Source organism: Schistocerca nitens, chromosome 9, assembly GCF_023898315.1.
Source record: "Schistocerca nitens isolate TAMUIC-IGC-003100 chromosome 9, iqSchNite1.1, whole genome shotgun sequence".
Classification (NCBI taxonomy): Eukaryota; Metazoa; Arthropoda; class Insecta; order Orthoptera; family Acrididae; genus Schistocerca; species Schistocerca nitens.
Genome location: NC_064622.1, coordinates 167,179,352 through 167,200,129, shown reverse-complemented (window position 1 = coordinate 167,200,129; position 20,778 = coordinate 167,179,352).

The following is a 20,778-nucleotide window of genomic DNA, read 5'->3' as shown; positions in this document are numbered from 1 at the left end:
CCCTTTCACTTCATACACAATGATGTTTTCTGGTATGTAAGCTCTCCTTACTCCATTCTCCAGCTGGGCTCGGCCAGCAGACTGTTCTCTGTGTTTTACCTGTGTGGAGATTGGCTTTCAGCAGAAAACAACTTTATGACTAGTGCCACTTCCCCAAATGAATCCCCCCTTTTGCCAGACAGCTGAAAGCCACTAGGCTGCCATCATTAAACAGTGTACCAAGAGAAAAAGCGACGTGGGCATAACAAGACGCGCATCTTTGGCGGTTGTTACTATTTCTTGCAATTTTCGTGCAGCATTAGTGATTTGACTTGAATTACTAGTTCGTTATGTACGTTGGATTGACGAACATGTTATGTGACGGATTTTAGAAAAATCTGCCACATAACAAAATAAATAAATCTCATGGTGTTTTACATCGGTGGCGATACCCTCAGTGCTATTGCAGATAAGTAGAATGGATATCAGCATCGTGTCTTAGGATTTCCCTTGCCCTTTCGATATCATCAGTTATTCATACATACTAGTATTTTGTTAAAGGTGAAGTGGTTCTTCCACTGACTGCAAAGTACAAAAATGGCTCTGAGCACTATGGGACTTAACTTCTGAGGTCATCAGTCCCCTAGAACTTAGAACTACTTAAACCTAACTAACCTAAGGACATCACACACATCCATGCCCGAGGCAGGATTCGAACCTGCGACCGTAGCGGTTGCGCGGTTGCAGACAGTAGCGCCTAGAACCGCTCGGCCACTCCGGCCGGCTGCAAAATACAACTGCAGGCATGTCCACTGTCGGGGAAAAAACGCTACACCAAGAAGTAGTGTGTCACAAACGAAGCACCACTATGAGGATGCAAATAAAATGTGTTGTAAATACACGCTGTAACGGTTTGAGCATTAGTTACCGTTGAGACTGGATGTGGTCAGTTGATATTAATCAACAATTCCCTTAAGGCGACAAAGACGCCATTATTAACACCTCACTAAGTTTGGATAACGTCACGTAACAGGACTTCGAGAAGCTGAATGTTCCTTCTGCTATACTGCAGAAAGACTTGGAAGGAATGTAGGCACTGTACATGATTGCTCGTAGCTGTGTTCATGGGAATGTATGATCACGAGAAGATCTGGCTCCAGACGGCTAAGTGTCACTACTGAGAGGGACACCATGGTATTCGGCATGTGGCACTGACACTTTGCACTACCTGTGCAGCAGCAATTTGAGCAGCATTTGGCACGACAGTGACAAGGAACTGTTACAAATCGGTTAATTCAAGGACAGCTCCAACCCAGAGGTGTAACAGCATGAATTCCACTCAACCCAAACCACCGCCATTTGTGACCAGCCGTCTCAAGAGAGAGCTCATTGGAGGGCAGGGTGGAGGTCTGTTGTGTGTCCGAAAGCTGGTTTTGTCTTGGTGCCCGTGATGGCCGTGTGTTGGTTAGAAAGAATCCAGTTGACGGCCTGCAACCAACCTTACATACTGGATATATTGGACCTACACCTGGAGTTGTAGTCTCGGGGTTATCGCACGCTCCCTGAAGGAAAATTTGTATGTCGATCTGGTGAGCCGACCTGTCGTGCTGCCATTATGAACAACATTCCAGGGGATGTTTTCCGACAGGATAACGCTCGCCCACATAGCGATGTTGCAGTCCAACGTGCTCTACAGGGTGTCGACATGTTGTCTCGGCCTACTCGATCACCAGATCTGTCTCCAGTCGAACATATACAGGACATCATCGAACGACAACTCAGCTTCATACACCAACAGCATTAACCGTCCCTTTATTGGCCGACCAAGTGCAACAGGGATGGATCTACTTCCCATAAGCTCGCATCCGGCACATGTACAACATACTGCATGCATGTTTGTTTGCTTGCATTCAACATTTTGGCTGTTCCACCTGTTATTCATGTACCAGCATTTCACATTTGCAATGGCTTATCTCGTGCTTACATTAACCTGTGATCTTGTACTACACTGCTGGCCACCGTAAATGCAACACCCTGAAGGAAGCATCCGAATCAAGTGAAATTTACACCATGGGTTTGCAGCGATGAGATATGCAACTGATTAGAATTTCAGCGCAGACGCACATCACGCGCGCCTGTGGCGCCACCTCATACCGCCATTTAAGGCTTGGCGATTTCGACGAGTGTACGTTCGGCACGTGTGTTTATCTTGTGGTTGTTTCACAAGACGATCAGTTATGCCTCGTAGACAACAGCGAACATCTTTTGATCAAGTATCCGAGTTCGACAGAGGAAGGATAGTGGCTTACCGAGATTGTGGATTATCATACAGAGAAATCGCTAGTCGTGTTGGACGAAACCAAACAACTGTAATGCGGATATGTGACCATTGGATGCAGGAGGGTACGATGGACCGACGTGGTCGATCGCATTCACCTCGGTGCACCACTGCACGTGCTGACAGGTAAATTGTGCGCATGGCAGTGACGGATCGCTCAGTGACATCCCGAACCATAGCACAGCACATTGCGTCTGTAACGCATCATCCAGTGTCTGCGCGTACCATTCGACGCCGTTTACAGCAGAGTGGTCTGTCCGCAAGGCGTCCATTGCTTCGTCTACCATTGACGCAGAACCACAGACGTCTCCGTCGCCAATGGTGTGATGACAGACGGATGTGGACGGCAGAATGGAATGACGTTGTCTTTACTGACGAGGCACGCTTCTGTCTGCAGCACCACGATGGTCAGATTCGAGTGTGGAGACACCGTGGAGAGAGGATGCTGGACAGCTGCATTATGCACCGCCACACTGGTCTTGCACCGGGTATTATGGTATGGGGCGGTATTGGATATTACTCTCGCACGCCTCTAGTACGCATTGCCGGTACTTTAAATAGCCGGCGCTACATATCCGAGGTGCTGGAGCCAGTTGTCCTTCCTTACCTTCAGGGCTCGGCCACAGCCATATTTCAACAGGATAATGCGCGACCACACGTGGCACGCATTGTCCAAAGGTTCTTCGTCAATAACCAGATTGAATTGCTTCCCTGGCCGGCTCGTTCTCTGGATCTTTCGCCGATAGAAAACATGTGGTCCATGGTTGCTCAACGAGTGACCCAGATTACATCCCCAGCTGCCACATCAGATGATCTTTGGCAACGTGTGGAAGCTGCTTGGGCTGCTGTACCCCAGGAACACATCCAACGTCTCTTTGACTCAATGCCGAGACGTGTGGCAGCGGTGATCTCCAACAATGGCGGCTACTCTGGCTACTGATTCTGGCAGGAACCACATGTCACAGACGTCTGTAAACGTAATCATTTGATACTTGGTCAACATGTTATCTACAAAATAAATCTTGTTGTGCTACCTCTTGTCTTTCTTGGTGTTGCATTTACGGTGGCCAGCAGTGTATTAATCACTTAAATATCTTAGCCATACAAAGGTTTTCCTGAAATTTCGTTATAATTTTTTGCTGTTGCGATTTTTTTTTTTTCGTCTGTGTATATCCACTGCAAACCACCGGACGGTGTGCAGCTTCGAGTAAATCTGGTAGCACTATCGTCTCTGCCTCTCCTGGTCCATTAGAAAATGATTCAAGAAGAACCGCTATCACTGAGCCACCACAAGAGCTCGAAGTACTGCGATTTTACCACCGTTGTCATTCCCCGAGCTGTATGGGAGAAGAAGTAATAACAAACCTGAATCTTCTTGCAACAAATGTTCTCTGGTTATTTACAGCAATCCTCGAAGCGCACAATGCCTCTTTTGCAGCGTCTACCACTAAAATTTATGAGAGTCTGCGTGATGTTCTCGTGTTACTAGCTGAATGAAACGTGGTGCTTACTGGAATTAAGGAAAACTTGGAAGGGAGGAACCACCAGTATAACTTTCTTTCAAAACTACCTGTTTATTTAAAAATATATACAATAAATTTTTTTTTAAAAATGAACAAATTTGCAAAATTTTTTTACCTTAAACTTTAAGATTAATAGGCCTTTGCAAAAGAATTCAAAACAGCAAACAACATGACAATAATTACGAGACGGCCGGACCGGTGTTTACTACCACGCTGGACACATTCTCTGTTATTAAATGTCGTTCTGTAACACATGAAAACTATCTAAGCAGCACTGATGACAAGAGTGATTCAATTACTCAAAAGAGATGATGTAACTTTTAATTTGAAAGCTGTATGTCGAAAAGTTCGGGGTTAAGATGCGCACCTGTTCTTAAAGGTTACACAGATTAGGAATCAATATGAAAATCATAAGGCTTACTTCAAAGCAAACAACCTCTTAATTTCAATCAGAAACCAAGGTGCAGCTGGATCCCAACCCGTCTCTTTTGACAATCTTATTTTGACTAAAGCCCTGATGACACTTGGCTGTTAATATTTTCAAAGTTAAAATGATTGTCAGTTATTAAGATCGCTCTGAAGGAACGTCTTAAAATCTTACTTGCGAACACTTATTACAAGAGAACTCACTCGGCGGTACCACAAGATCCAACTAAAACACGCCAATAATGACCCGGTCTTTCAAACACAGCAACGCACAGCTTAGTACAATAGGTTGTTCAGATTATAAGTAATGACTGAGAAATACAATTACAATCCAAGAATTGAACGGGTTAATATCTAAACCTAATCACAAGGGCTCTGTTTTGGTGAACAGCAACCAGTGTCTTAGCACAATTTTTCTGGCTGTATTTACGACCAGAAGCTGATTCATTGTAACATTAATGATCGGGTACAACCAGAAAGGAATGGCAATATAACAAAGGGGAAATTTTCAAACGACAACTAGTGTCTTAGTACAATACTACGGCCTATATTTATGACCAAAGAGTCGACCGAGTAAAACTCTGAAATTGGGTACAAACCAGAAAATAATAATAAGGAGGCAGTTAGACAATGACACAAATCACCACGAGGAGTACAGAATGTTACTTCCCTTTATCAACAAGCAGTTCCATTGACCCATAGTGCGTTGGGGCGGTTATTAAGTGGTGCCGATGAAAGCCAGGTAGAAGAGGGCAGCCAGGCCACGAACAGACGTCCGACACGAAAATTGCTAACCAACCGACGGGATGTCGGCCTGCTTCTTGTAGTCGACGCTGCTGCTCTCATCATTTACTTTCCCCTCTTTGGGGAAGTGTGAGGGGGAGTTTGTAGCCTTTCGGCTTTTACTCCCCTGTGTACGTGTGTGTGTGATTATATCTGTAGTTTTTTGGTATCTGTGAAATGTGATGACTGTTCTGTTTGTGTCTAGTATTTGCCTGAGGTTGACGAGGTGTTTGGTGTTATATGGGAAGGAGCAGGATTAGGGATTGGATATTGGGATTTTCTCTTCGACTTAATCGTCGAAGATCGTCATAGGGCGCTTGTTCTTGTCGCGGGACATGTCATACCGACCCAGGGAGTGGATGAGGACGCTTCCTGATCTGGAAGAACCCTCATAGAAGGCCCTTGCCAGATCTTGGAAACGCTCTCTTAGGAGTGGGATTTCGGCTGCAGCGTACAGATCATCTCTGGAGAATCCAAGAGGTAAATGCAATGCCCTCCTGAGGGCGCGGTTCTGCAGCCTCTGGAGTTTGTCCAGGTGCTGCTTTGCCGCGTATCCCCAGACAGGGCACGCATATTCTATTACTGACCGGATCAGGGCCTGGTACACATTTACTCCTACTGGGCAGGGAAGGGAGCTGGTTGTGTTCAGAATTGGGTATAGGATAGACATTCTGGCGCGGACCTTCCTGTGGACCTCGTCTATGTGGGGTTTCCACGTAAGACGAGAGTCCAAGGTTACGCCAAGGTACTTGGCGGTTCTGCGCCAGGGGAGTTGAGTTCCGTTTAGGTGAAGGTGGAGGGGGGGGGAGGGGGGACGTTGAGGAGGTTCGCGCCTCCCGAGCCTGCGGGTAATCAGCATAGCCTGCGTCTTTTCACAGTTGATGGTGATGCGCCAGCGACGGGCCCAGGTTTCTGTGTCGTCTAAAAGCCTTTGTAGCCTACGAATGACCAGGTCCTTGTTCGCATTTCTCGTGTAGAAGGCTGTGTCGTCCGCGTACTGTGCAGTGTGCACCAGGGGGGCCGTTGGTGTGTCCGCAGTGTACAGACTGTACAAGACGGGCCCCAGGACCGATCCCTGTGGCACCCCAGCACGAATACGACTTTTGGTGGAGGTGGCAGTTTCTACTTCGACGGAGAAAGTTCTATTCGTGAGGTAGCTGTTGATCAGCAGAACTATACTCCCGGGAAACCCTTGCGTGTACAACTTGTGGAGTAGCCCTCTACGCCATACTGAGTCAAAGGCTTTGGCTACGTCTAGTAGCACTATCCCGCAGTAGCCTCTGTGGTTGAAGCCCTCTGTGGCTGCTTCAACCATTCTCATGACCTGTTGTGGGGTAGAGTGGTTCTGCCGGAACCCGAATTGGAAATCCGGCAGAATTTGCTCTCTGGTAATATTTTCTTGTATGGGTCTTAGCAGGAGGCGCTCATAGATCTTGTTGAGAGTTGGCAATCGGCCTGTAGTGCTGCGGGAATAGAGGGTCTTTCCCTGGTTTGTGAATCGCGACCACTTCCGCATGTTTCCAGCAAGCTGGGAACTCGCGGGAACGAGTAATCTCGTTGAGGACGTTCGCGAGGTGTGTGATCGCTGTGGGTGGGTGATTTTTGACTAACTGATTAGTGACACTGTCGTGCCCTGGCTGTAGTCGACGCTGACGCCGGTGAAGTACTCCGGTACCTTCGCTCAGCGCAGGCCGTCCTTGCGCAGCTCGTGGCTTCGGCCGCTCGGACCTCATCACTATGAGCCTCCCTCCACGACGCTACCGCCAATCCCCAAACTTCGTGCCTCCCCTTCGGGCCAACGAACCCCGTATATACATCGGCAAGCAAAGACCTTCTAAAGACACAACCCACAGATACCAACTCTTCGTCATAGATATTGGCAATGGGGCCGGAAGAGGGATAGTCGATACTGCACCTGAGCTAGTGGCGCCAGACAGAACATTCTACTAATTGAATGGCGCCACAGCTCACTGAATATGGGTGGAAACTTGCAGCTCTTCATTGGATCTTCGCCATTTGCCTTATACATGAAACCAGGTAAGGGTCCTGCGCTGGAAAGCTACTCAAAAATCTGTTGAATGAGTGTTTTGTAATCCACTAGTTTCGTGGATGGTTTACATTTGCTTGGAATTCCTGGCAACAGTATTTTCCAGCAACTAAAACTTCCACTTAAATCGATTCAGACACATGTTTCTAGGTAAGACGCACATTTTTCCAAACACTTGAAATGCTTTATTACTTCCGTTCTTCTGCTGATCCTAAGATAAATTGCTTATTCCACGTATGGTGCACTCATCTAGAATCTGAAGTACAATTCAAAACGTAGAAACAACGCTTTTGATGGTAGGTTAAGTTTGGTGCATTGTTACCACTCGTAACTTTTTCGTCTACATAGATACTGAAAAAACTGACATTTTTTAGGAAATGGTATGAAGTACACGCCTTACCGGTATTCGAGACAAACAATTCAGATAAACATTTGCACTAAAATTTTTCACAGAAGTAGGCTCGATATGTTCGCATGATAATAACGATTAGTAAGTTGTTTTGCCTCCTTCGACACATTTCACTATCATTTACATAAATTTTTCCATTATGAAAAACGAAAAGTGCGCACATATTGTTACAGTAACTTCTTGAGATAACAGAAATTTGCAATACCACGTCACTTTCAGCGATGCTTACGCCAATTTTCAGATAAGAAGTATGAGATTTATGTTTTTCTATGATTACGCAATCATTGGTACACTGCTGAAGTTTTGCTTCTTTCAAAATTCGTCCATTATACAGTAATAATTTTACATGTTTCTCTATTATAAGGTTATGCTACGAAAATTAGTCACCCTATTAATTTCACGATAAATTAGAAAACGCTTTCTTGTTTTTACTTTTTGCTCTTGAGTTTGACGTATTATCATTCATAAAAATGCCACTTATGTGTATGGATTAGTTTATAAATTTATTTTACGTGGAGTTTGTGACGTGGCACATTTTGAAAATCGTTTATTTTCATTACATAATTATCTTTTGTTTATATCACATTTCTAAAAATTTTTACTCAGAAAAGACATAGCTTTATTTGTACGCGGGCAGTTCAATAAGTAATGCAACACTTTTTTTTCTCGGCCAATTTTGGTTGAAAAAACCGGAAATTTCTTGTGGAATATTTTCAAACATTCCCGCTTCGTCTCGTATAGTTTCATTGACTTCCGACAGGTGGCAGCGCTGTACGGAGCTGTTAAAATGGCGTCTGTAACGGATGTGCGTTGCAAACAACGGGCAGTGATCGAGTTTCTTTTGGCGGAAAACCAGGGCATCTCAGATATTCATAGGCGCTTGCAGAATGTCTACGGTGATCTGGCAGTGGACAAAAGCATGGTGAGTCGTTGGGCAAAGCGTGTGTCATCATCGCCGCAAGGTCAAGCAAGACTGTCCGATCTCCCGCGTGCGGGCCGGCCGTGCACAGCTGTGACTCCTGCAATGGCGGAGCGTGCGAACACACTCGTTCGAGATGATCGACGGATCACCATCAAACAACTCAGTGCTCAACTTGACATCTCTGCTGGTAGTGCTGTCACAATTGTTCACCAGTTGGGATATTCAAAGGTTTGTTCCCGCTGGGTCCCTCGTTGTCTAACCGAACACCATAAAGAGCAAAGGAGAACCATCTGTGCGGAATTGCTTGCTCGTCATGTGGCTGAGGGTGACAATTTCTTGTCAAAGATTGTTACAGGCGATGAAACATGGGTTCATCACTTCGAACCTGAAACAAAACGGCAATCAATGGAGTGGCGCCACACCCACTCCCCTACCAAGAAAAAGTTTAAAGCCATACCCTCAGCCGGTAAAGTCATGGTTACAGTCTTCTGGGACGCTGAAGGGGTTATTCTGTTCGATGTCCTTCCCCATGGTCAAACGATCAACTCTGAAGTGTATTGTGCTACTCTTCAGAAATTGAAGAAACTACTTCAGCGTGTTCATAGGCACAAAAATCAGAACGAACTTCTCCTTCTTCATGACAACGCAAGACCTCACACAAGTCTTCGCACCTGAGAGGAGCTCACAAAACTTCAGTGGACTGTTCTTCCTCATGCACCCTACAGCCCCGATCTCGCACCGTCGGATTTCCATATGATTGGCCCAATGAAGGACGCAATCCGTGGGACGCACTACGCGGATGATGAAGAAGTTATTGATGCAGTACGACGTTGGCTCCGACATCGACCAGTGGAATGGTACCGTGCAGGCATACAGGCCCTCATTTCAAGGTGGCGTAAGGCCGTAGCATTGAATGGAGATTACGTTGAAAAATAGTGTTGTGTAGCTAAAAGATTGGGGAATAACCTGGTGTATTTCAATGCTGAATAAAACAACCCCTGTTTCAGAAAAAAAATGTGTTGCATTACTTATTGAACTGCCCTCGTAATTTATCTCTGTTATTATAAACGGAAATCATACCGTTAGTTAATTTGACTAACAGAACCTTCGAGATGTTTCTGGACGTTGTATTTTATATATATCACGAAATTCGTGCCAAAGCTGTCCTCCCTCCAAAGTAGTCATTTCTTGTAGTCTCTTAGACTGCTGATGTATACTGAGGTGACAAGTCGTGGGATAGCGATATGCACATCTACGGGTGGCGGTATTATCTTAGGCACAATTTATAATGGGCAGTTCACTGGCGCAGCTGTTATTTGCTCTCAGGTGATTCATGTGTACCGCTCTTTATCTAGTTGGATAGTGCCTGACTATCTCTAGGTTAAGCAAGTTAAGTGCTTTGCACTATTCCTGCGTTTCCTAATATGTATTTTGAGTGGGCCTATCGTGTGTGTTGGTCCTATTTTGTGATGAGCATTTTATGTTAGTTAATAATCGTTACTGTAGTGGTTTTTACTGCCGTAGCAGGTCGGGCCATCTTGTGGTGCCCCTTCTATGTATTTGGTTCCCGAGGTTCGAGACCAGTCTGTTCTCTGACTGTTGTGATTTCTCATAGAAAAATTGAGCGGTTGAAAGGTGGCTACACTGAGCCACAGCGCCAGAGATCGCGCTAGAGAGTATTGTTCCGCCGCCTCCACTGGCAGTGATTATTGAGAACTCGTAGTGGGCAGTGCTTTGGGAGAACTCGTGGTAGTCAGTGCTGAGATGTCGTAGTGAGGAGTGTTTGTTGAGATGAGCTAGTAGGCAGTGCTTGCTGAGATGTGATACTGAAAAGTTCTTGTTGAGATGTGATAGTAGCGAGTCGGTGTGGAGAGATTGTAATGTCTAGAGTGCTTTTCATCAATATAAATTAAGGTAACAAACTACTTTTCTTTTCTTTCTCATTATTTCAATGTCCTGAATAATGCGTCATTACAGGTTCAGTCAACAAAGCATCTGGCGTGTGTTCTTGTATTAGAGTGTAATTCTGGGTTTTTTTGCGCAATTATAGTATTTCTAATTTTCTTTTATCACGTCAGTATAATTGGTATTTAAAAATTCTTGTCTTGTTGAAGAAGAACCGTGCCAGATGTGCGTTGAGTCATACTTCCACATACAGAACAGTTACACTTGTGCTTTGGTTTCGTAGGTTTTATAGTTGCTGGGGACTTAATTAATTGTGTTAATGAAAATTTCCATTTCATTCTTTGTTGTTGTTCTATGCAGTCAGATTGCGTAATAATACTAGTCAGGGCCAACCGTTACGAGACTTCGTAACCGAACAGACAGCTACTGAAGCAAAAAATTAAAATTATTTGCATTATTTTATTTTAATTAAGCCCCCATGCACGTGGCGACCGCTGTTTCGGATCGTCCCTTGGAATCTTCTGATTGTAAAAATAGTAGACAGTAGTATTGTTGTAGTAATTTGTAGTTTAGTAATTGTAGTCTATTTTGCATGTGTAGATTTGGTAATTGTCATTCTTCTAATGGTATTTTTTTTTTGCAAAATTTCATTTCTGTTGTCTTGTCTACGGGTTTGACAATTAGTGCAATTATTTCAATTGTTCGATTAATCGTGTTTGAGGGAAACATTTCGTGTGAATGGTATTGTTGGAGATAAAGTGTCTGTCATTGTGTGTAATTTTCATATAGTGACGAGTTTTGTATGTTTAGTAAATGATTACACGATCGATGAAAAAGGCAAAAATGATGGATAGTGAGAATGACGAAATTGTTAACATGGCGAACTCGCCAACAGAGGAAAACAGTATCATGAATAATGAAGTGGAAAACAATTTAATAAGTCGGGAAAATAGTCCGGAACCAATTCAAAATTTTTCTCAATCAGAAAATTCACAGAATACGAGATTAACGATAGAAGATTCTGAAATAGTATCGAACACAGATAGCTTTACAGCCATGACGAAAGAAGTTGGTTTCGCGGGAAATGTTAGGGGCGAAAAGAATTTCGAACCGGCTATTATGTAGCAGTTGATGGGTGCAATATTAAATTTGGGATCTGAATTAAAAACAGTGACAACACGGTTAGACTTACAAAGGGGAACAATGGAAACACGGTTAGACTCACTGGGATCACAAATGGGAACAATGGAAACACGGTTAGACTCACAAATAGGAACAATCAAAACCGAGATGGGAACTTTGGCATCTGAATTAAAAACTGATATGGGAACACTGGAAACACGGTTAGATTCACGAATAGGGACATGTTTCAAAAACATGAAAGATGAATTAAAGAAAGAAATTGGAGAAGAAGTACAACCGATTTTGAATTCTCACAATAATAGATTAATTGCAGTAGAGATTAGACAAAAGGAACAAGATAGAGAACAGGAAGAAAGAGATCGCGTGATAGTACAAAAATTTTCAGAGTTAAATTTACAACGTGCACACGATAAGGAAGAAATATTTGAGAGAATCGAGGAATCCGTACCAAATGACAGCATAAATAACTTAACGCAACAGTGTGAACAATCAACTACTAAATGTGACAATACCGAAACCCGAGTTGCAATACTTACGAAAGACGTAAACTTATTGGAAAGAGATGAGGAGATTCCAGATAAATTGACAAGTCTTAGTTTAAATGGGGATAGAGATTCGGATGATACAGCTCCATTACCATTTGCAGAAACCGAAGAGTACCAGAACATAAGTAAGCATGTTGAAAATCAGGGAAAATTTGATGAACGCGTGAAAAGGGAATTTGAGGCATTACAAAAGCAAGACAAATATATTAAAAGCGAAATCGTAGGAAAAGACAGCAGACGAATTTTAGTATCACAGATAGCAGAGGGCTTTGAAGAAAGTAATTTGTTTCATTTACGGGATGCAACAAGAGAGCGCCAGGCGCGCGAACTTGCCAATAATCGACATTGGGACTGGGACAGACGCGGTAGGTCTTTGTCGCCACGAGGCGGAAGCTTTGACTGTAAACACTTCTTGACTGTTCGGAAATTTAAGATCTTTCGTAATTCTAAGAATGAGATACATCCATGTGCATGGTTAGATCAATTTACGTACGCACTTCCGCCAAGTTTGCCACTAAGTCACAAACTGAAAATTATGTGCAGCTATTAAAGTCCTCAGGGGATTCACTACACTAAGTGAATATGTGCCGTAGCGCTCACAGGGCCTCGAGCTGTAGTGGTGCTATTTCCCTTTTAGTTTTCTGCACCGCTGCCTACTCTTTCACTACTCTTTGCATCTATAAAAACAACTCTTCTGCTATCCATCTATCTAGACAGTAGGTAAAGATTAACCGAATATGACTGTTTTACCGAAAAGTGACTTTGGAAATTACCGTATGGACTTACTATATTTTCTGCAGCATTCATTCGTAGTTTAAATGAAATTTTACCTGTTTATCTTCGTGACAATATTACTTCATATGTTGACGATATTCTTATTGCTAAACGTTCTTGGAGTGAGCACAACAAAGTTTTGGATTCATTATTACGTATTTTTGCACGAGCTGGCATTACAGTGAACTTAGAAAAATCTGAATTTGGTCGTAGTCAGGTGAAATTTCTCGGTCACATTATTTCTACAGAAGGTATTCTTCCTGATCCAGAGAAATTAGACCCTATTCGTAATTATGCTGTTCCTACCATAAAACGTGATGTTCGTAGTTTCCTTGGTGTCTGTAATTTTCTTAGACGCTTTGTTAGATTGGATGATTTGGCCACACCTCGTTTACACATTTCAGTTATGCGCACTTTGGTCCCAGAAAATGCTTTCATAAATTGCGAGAAAATTGCTACTTCAGTAATATGGAAAAACGTATTCGTTCTGTTCTTGCCAAATGCAAATTATGTCAACAGGCTAAGCCGCCACTATTTCTCACAGAGCACCGTTGTTTCCTATCATTCCAGCGAAATTAAAGGACATGACTGCAGTCGATTTGTTCGGTCCAGTGGTTCGTTCTACTAATGGTTTTGCGTACATTTTTGTAGCAGTGGAATTGACATCAAAATATGTGTGTTTTACACCTTTACGCAAAGCAACAGCTCGTTCAGTATCTAATGCTTTCATCAAACATTTTCTTAAAGAAGTTGGTCATGTTGATAAGGTTATATCAGATAATGGATCACAGTTTCGCTCTAAAATTTGGCTTCGTACTCTACGGCGTCGTAAGATTAAACCAATTTTCATTTCACTTTTTCACCCTCAATCTAATGCTTCAGAGAGATGGATGAAGGAAATCAATAAATTGTGCCGTCTTTATTGTCATCAGAATCACAGAACTTGGGATCAGTATCTTCATATTTTTCAAAACATTCTGAATGAACTTCCTAATGACTCAACTTCTTTACCGCCTCTATTGATATTAAAAAATAAAGTGCCAACAAATCGCATTTCTGAAATTGTTCCTTTTCCGCCTACACGGAAACTGCCGCATTCTGAAGTTGTGAACCTGTCTCTGCAAAATATTGCATCTGCAGCTGCTAGAAGAAAGAAATCAGCGAAACGTCCTGGTCGTTTAAAAATCTTGTCAGTTGGTCAAAAGGTATTAATTAAGTCTCATCGTTTGTCTCACAAAGGAAAGGGCTTGTGTCGCAAATTTTTTCTGCTTTATAACGGTCCATATAGAGTTCGCAAAATCATTCATGATAACACTGTTGAAGTAGAAACTCTTAAATCTCGACGCTCTAAGGGAATACATCATATATCGAACGTAAAAATTTTTGTGGAATGACATATTTTTGAGACATCAACAGTTATACGTAAACATGCGGAGAGTACAAGGATACCGCGCCGTGTTCTGGCGGCGGCAGATACTCAAAGCAACAGTGAAGTCTGCGCGCCGCACAAGGCAGTCGTTGACCGCAAACAATCACTTCCTACGTCACGCGCCTACAGCTGATCGAGCGCTCAGTGCGAATGCACTGACAGCCGTAAACAAATACACAGTCTAAATTCTCCGAATAAATTCTGTATAAAGCTATGGTGACTTTATAAATTATGTTATTAATGTTCAGTATTTTTCAGGATACGGTTGTGTAAAATATTTAAGACCTTCAGGTAAATTCTGTGTGTGTCCGACGTTAAGAGGACTTACTATCGAGAAAATTTCAGGAATAATATAATTTCGAAGATGGAACTAATAAACTAAAAAGGTAATGATTAATTGAGTTTATTTTTCAGGTAACATATTTCCACTTAGGTACGTACTTTAGACGTAATTTGCTGCTTGCGATTACGTGATTCATACTTTGTGCTAAATTTCATGTTCTATGAATTTACTTGTGAAGCGACGCGCTTACGCACATTAACTGATTTTGACGATGAGTGATTAATGAACCGGGTTGGTATTTGTATATATTATGCATCGCTTGGCTGCTATGCTTTTTCAGTGATGTCATATTTTTTCTATTATGTGCCTGCTGTGCTTATTTATTTAAATTATAATTGTCACGTGATTAATTGTGCTGACTGTAGTTAGGTATGTAGGTTATACTTTGTGATTTATCTGCTTGCGCCTTCATGTTTACTTATTAAGATTACATATGAACATTTATTTGCTTATGCTGAATGATGCTAATGACTTGTTTATTACGTAAGATATATGTTTGCTGCTGTGCGTATGGATTGCATATTTACACACTTCTGTTTTGTTGTCATAAGTTGGTATATAGAAATGCTGATATACTGTGTACAAACATAGAGTTTAGGTCACACTATGGTATTAATTATAGATTGTTCGCTTGGCAGAGCCTTGTTGTAGGAATTGTGTTGCATCCACTTGTTGACATTCTGTTCTCTACTTGTATATTTACTCGCTATTGCATGTTTTGCTTACGCTCAGTGCCTTATATTTTTAAGATAAGAAAATGAACTGCTATAACTCTACGAACGACATTGGTACAAGAAACTGCATAGAAGTCACATGAGCTGGAGGTTTTATGGAAGTCGTATAAATTTATGCTAATAGGAAGGAAGTTAACGACATGACATACCAACACTAGGTTTAGACCATTGACAGTTATTACACTGCATTTTTCGTGAGTAATTGAAATAGGAAGTGACACTTGACACAAGAAGTACTCCACATGTTTGCTTCTGCCATGATTCTTGAAGTGGTGTACACACTGTGAAATATTATGATCATTCACACTCCGTAATCGTAATTAATTACTGAGAGTTATTCGAACTAAGTCTGTTAGAGGTCATGTACGCATTTCTTTTATTTAATGATGGACAAGGTAAACAAAATGTATCTTATAATTTATAATGAGTAGCAGATTTGGATCAGATGGATTACACGAGAGGTTGTGTGTTGACATTGTGTCTTCGGATTGTATGAGATGATGAATTGAGGTTTGCATTAGGATTTTGTCTGCACTTGTTCGAGGAGACTGACTAGAGGAAAGAGTTGTTATGGAAGTGAAATGATATTGGCAATGAGGTTTATATATATCGACGTATTGAAGAGGTATGATTGAGGTATTGAGATTATGTGAAGTTGATGATTATTGGAGTTTTCGTGGACAAGAGGTAAGGTAAATGATATTGATGATCGACGTATTGAAGAGGTATTATTAAAGTATTGAGATTATGTGATGCTGATGATTATTGGAGTTTTGGTGGATAAGAGGTGAAGTAAGTGAGGAGCATATTTTTTTTGTTGGTCTATATGGAACAAGGAGGATAAAGATGGCAGACTAGAACACTCAAGTAGAAGGAAGATTGTCTACACACACACTTTGTTAAATCACTAAGCAGTATATACTTTTTTTGAAGAGAGGAAGTATTTGCATATCTTGGCTCACTGACAGTTGTTCAGCAACCGTACATTTTGATCTGGCTTGGCAAACATTGGTCTTGACATGATGACTATGACGTTGACTAACTATTATTGACTGTTATACATTGCTGCCACTACTACTTGATACACATGATGAACATAAAATTTTGACAGAATTGCATTTACACAGTTAACACTATTCAATTACACAATAGCACTAATGTGGATGAAAGATGAGTGAGTGTGTTTTGTGTGTTTTCCTTTTATAATCCCAGAGAAGTGATCCCAACCTATCTCCTAAATATTATTTTACTTGTTTGTTGTGGCTTGCACTGACACCCATAAATATTATAGGTTTACTGCTATTTGTGTATTGTAATAGTTAATATGACAATTATCTGATATCATTTGTGTGTTTATTATTATTTGTATGATGAACTGTCTAATTAGTGAAAGTGAATATTATGGACTGTTACTTGCACTTTTTCTACATGATTGGTGCCACTAGAACATGTTTAATTTCTGCTGATGAACAGTGTGATTAGTGGAAGTGAATATTATGGACTGCGGTCAGCACCTGTTCTACTTTGCTTGGTGCCACTGATGGACTGCTTCTACTGAAAAGATGTCACCTGTTGATGTCTGCACCTGCTCAACATTGCTGGGTGCCACTGATGGACTGCTTCTACTGAAAAGATGTTACTTGTGGGTGTCTGCACCTGTTCAACATTGCTGGTGCCACTAATGGATCTGCTTATACTGAAATGGTGTTACTTGTTGGTGTCTGCACCTATTCAACATTACTGGGTGCCATTGATGGACTGTTTCTACTGAAAAAAATGTCACTTTTTGGTTTTTGCACCTGTTGACCATTGCTGGGTGCTACTGCTGGAACTGTCAACTACTTGTTTCTTGGGCTATGGAAAGCGTTTATGTAAATATTTGTATAAACTGATTTTTTGTGTATTACTATTTGTGAAAGTTATGAGACTCTTACCTGCACATATTCGTCATTGCTGACGCTATTGATTGAATTGTTTAACCACATAATACTTGTGTAAACTGTTATGTAAAGTCACATGTATGAAAGAATTTGTATTGCTTACTGTATTTTATATATTAGGTTATTGAAAGGTCAGTGCAAAGCCAAAATTTTATCTAGTTATATGAAATTTACGCATTAATATTATCTTTTATTTTTGTCTGTATTTTTTTGACGAATTTGGTGGTATTTTCACCACCAATGCTGGCAAAAATACCATCAAATTCTAGCCTGTGGAGGAGGGGCATATGAAAGGTGGCTACACTGAGCCACAGCGCCAGAGATCGCGTTAGAGAGTATTGTTCAGCCGCCTCCACTGGCAGTGATTATTGAGAACTCGTAGTGGGCAGTGCTTTGGGAGAACTCGTGGTAGTCAGTGCTGAGATGTCGTAGTGAGGAGTGTTTGTTGAGATGAGCTAGTAGGCAGTGCTTGCTGAGATGTGATACTGAAAAGTTCTTGTTGAGATGTGATAGTAGCGAGTCGGTGTGGAGAGATTGTAATGTCTAGAGTGCTTTTCATCAATATAAATTAAGGTAACAAACTACTTTTCTTTTCTTTCTCATTATTTCAATGTCCTGAATAATGCGTCATTACAGGTTCAGTCAACAAAGCATCTGGCGTGTGTTCTTGTATTAGAGTGTAATTCTGGGTTTTTTTGCGCAATTATAGTATTTCTAATTTTCTTTTATCACGTCAGTATAATTAGTATTTAAAAATTCTTGTCTTGTTGAAGAAGAACCGTGCCAGATGTGCGTTGAGTCATACTTCCACATACAGAACAGTTACACTTGTGCTTTGGTTTCGTAGGTTTTATAGTTGCTGGGGACTTAATTAATTAATTGTGTTAATGAAAATTTCCATTTCATTCTTTGTTGTTGTTCTATGCAGTCAGATTGCGTAATAATACTAGTCAGGGCCAACCGTTACGAGACTTCGTAACCGAACAGACAGCTACTGAAGCAAAAAATTAAAATTATTTGCATTATTTTATTTTAATTAAGCCCCCATGCACGGTCTGTCTTATTCTTTCCTTTATTGGCTGCACTCCAGTGATGGTATGCAACTCCCTAGTGGGAAACTCACGCGGGAGTTTCATGATCATCCTAAGTACTCTACCCTGGAGGCCCCGTAATCTCCGGATGTGGCAGTCTGCCGCGTTGCCCCACACTACTGCCGCATACTCCATCACCGGCCTTATAAGGGCGAGAAACAGCGTAATGCCGCAGCGTGTGGGTAGGGTTGTCTTCGGGTTCAGGATTGGGTATAGCGCTCTCAATCTGCCATACGCTTTACCCACAATGTCCCTTATGTGTGGTCCTCACGTGAGGCGCCTGTCCAGGGTCACCCCAAGGTATTTCGCAGTGCGGGTCCATGTGATGGGGCCTCCCATGATCCGCACCGGCTGTAGGTCGATGGGGATTCTTTTCCTCGTAATGATGATTGCCTGGCTTTTGCTGGCATTGTATTTCAGGCGCCACTTTGTGGTCCATGTACCTAGAGCTTCACATGCCGTCTGCAGGCGGCGGCGCATGAGGTTCACGTTCGCGCTTCTGGTATACAACGCGGTGTCGTCGGCGTACAATGCGATCGAGACTCTGTTAGCCTTTGGCGTGTCCGAGGTATATAAGGAGTACAACAGGGGGCCAACGACAGAACCCTGTGGCACTCCCGCCTGTATGGGCCTTGCTGTGGATATACCCGCTCCCGCTCGGACATTGAACGTTCGTCCACTAAGGTAAGACTTGATGAGTCGAACGTGTGGCGTAGGTACCCCCATTGCAAACAGTTTGTAGAGGAGGCCCTTGTGCCACACACAATCGAAGGCCCTAGAGACATCAAGCAGCACTACCCCTGCGTACTGTCGACCCTCCAGGGCACCCATCGCATCCTCCACAAGACGTAACAGCTGTTGCTCTGTGCTATGTCCACGTCGGAAGCCGAATTGTTCCGGCGGGATCAGCTCCTCCGCGTTTACGTGAAGCATTAGCCTTTTAGAGTACAGGCGCTCAAATACCTTAGAGATTGCTGGTAAAAGGCTGATCGGCCTGTAATTCTGTGGAAGCCTGGTGTCTTTGCCCTGTTTTGGTATGGCAACCACCTCTGCATGTTTCCATGCAGAGGGGAAGTTGCCAGTCTGCATGATTCGATTGAAGATCGCGGTGATGGGGCGAATGGCTGCATGTGGTAACTGAAGTAGTATTGCATTTTCTAGCTGGTCGCACCCCCCCCCCCCCCCCCCCCCCCCCGCTTTCCTCGGGTTTAACTGCTTCAATTGTGCCTGTACTTCCTCCTCTGAGAAGTCTTCTATGTCTGTTCCTGCATCACTTTCGAGGAAGACTGGGAGCCGTTGCTGCACTAGACGAATGTGCTCCTCATCAATGGGATCCTCTACTGGAGTGAAGTTCTCCGCAAAGACATCGGCCAAGGCACTGGCCTTGGCGTCAGGCTCGCATATCGCCTCACCCCTGACTTGTAGGGGAGGGATGCTTTGACCTTTCCTCAGAAAGTACTTCGTCGTTTTCCAGGCTGACCCATCGTTTATCTGCAGGCTGGCTATTTTCCCTTCCCATTCCCTATTACGATGGCCTTCCACCGCCACTTTCAACTCTCTCCTGAGCCTGTTGAGGAGACGCTTAGTGACAGGACTTCTGGTTACTTGCCATTCCCGAAAGACTCTATTTTTGCGGGCTATAGCGTCTATTAGCTCTGGGGGGGAGCTGGCGTGAGAAGTCTTTAATTTTTTGTGGGCCTCTGGGGGACGCATTTGCTACAGCCTGTATTGTAGCTGCATTAAATCTTCTGATTGCCTCATCAGTACCTATGTCAGCAAGGTCTGGGATGTCATTGAGGGTACCTTGCAGGCTCTCTCTAAACTGTTCCCAGTTGACTTTACCTAGTGGCCTTCGGTGGCTTTGGAGTAGCTCGCCTTGAACCTCCAGGTAGGTGATCCGACGAGAGCGCGTTTCGGGTTGTCGCAGTTGTGCGGTTGCCCACTCCCTTCAGCAGTGCGATGTCGAGCACGTCGGGACGGCCGCCTTTTGCAGGGTAGGAGGTGGGATCATACGGTCCCAGGGCGACTGCGTTGTGCTCTCGAACCACTTTTAACAGGCGACGTCCACTCGTGTTGGTCACTCTGGAGTTCCATTCGGCGTGTTTGGCATTGAGGTCACCCGCGATAAAGATTTTACCGCGGATGGACAACAATGCCGCGAAGTCCGCCGGGTCCAGTAGTTTACCTGGTGGTCGGTAGGTTGCTACGAATGTGGTTTCGTCTGACGATGTTTTTCCTACAACTGCTGTGGCTTCAACTGTGCGAAGTCTTGGCAGTTGCACAATGTGGTGTTTGAGGCAGTTTTTAATATAAATAGCAGTGCCTCCTCCATGTGTTAACCTATCTGTGCGGTGGCATGTGTAATTCGCCGCGCGTACGTAAATACCTGGCTTTAGCTTAGTTTCCGAAACTAGGCATATATCAATTGCCTCGTCCCGGAGAAACTG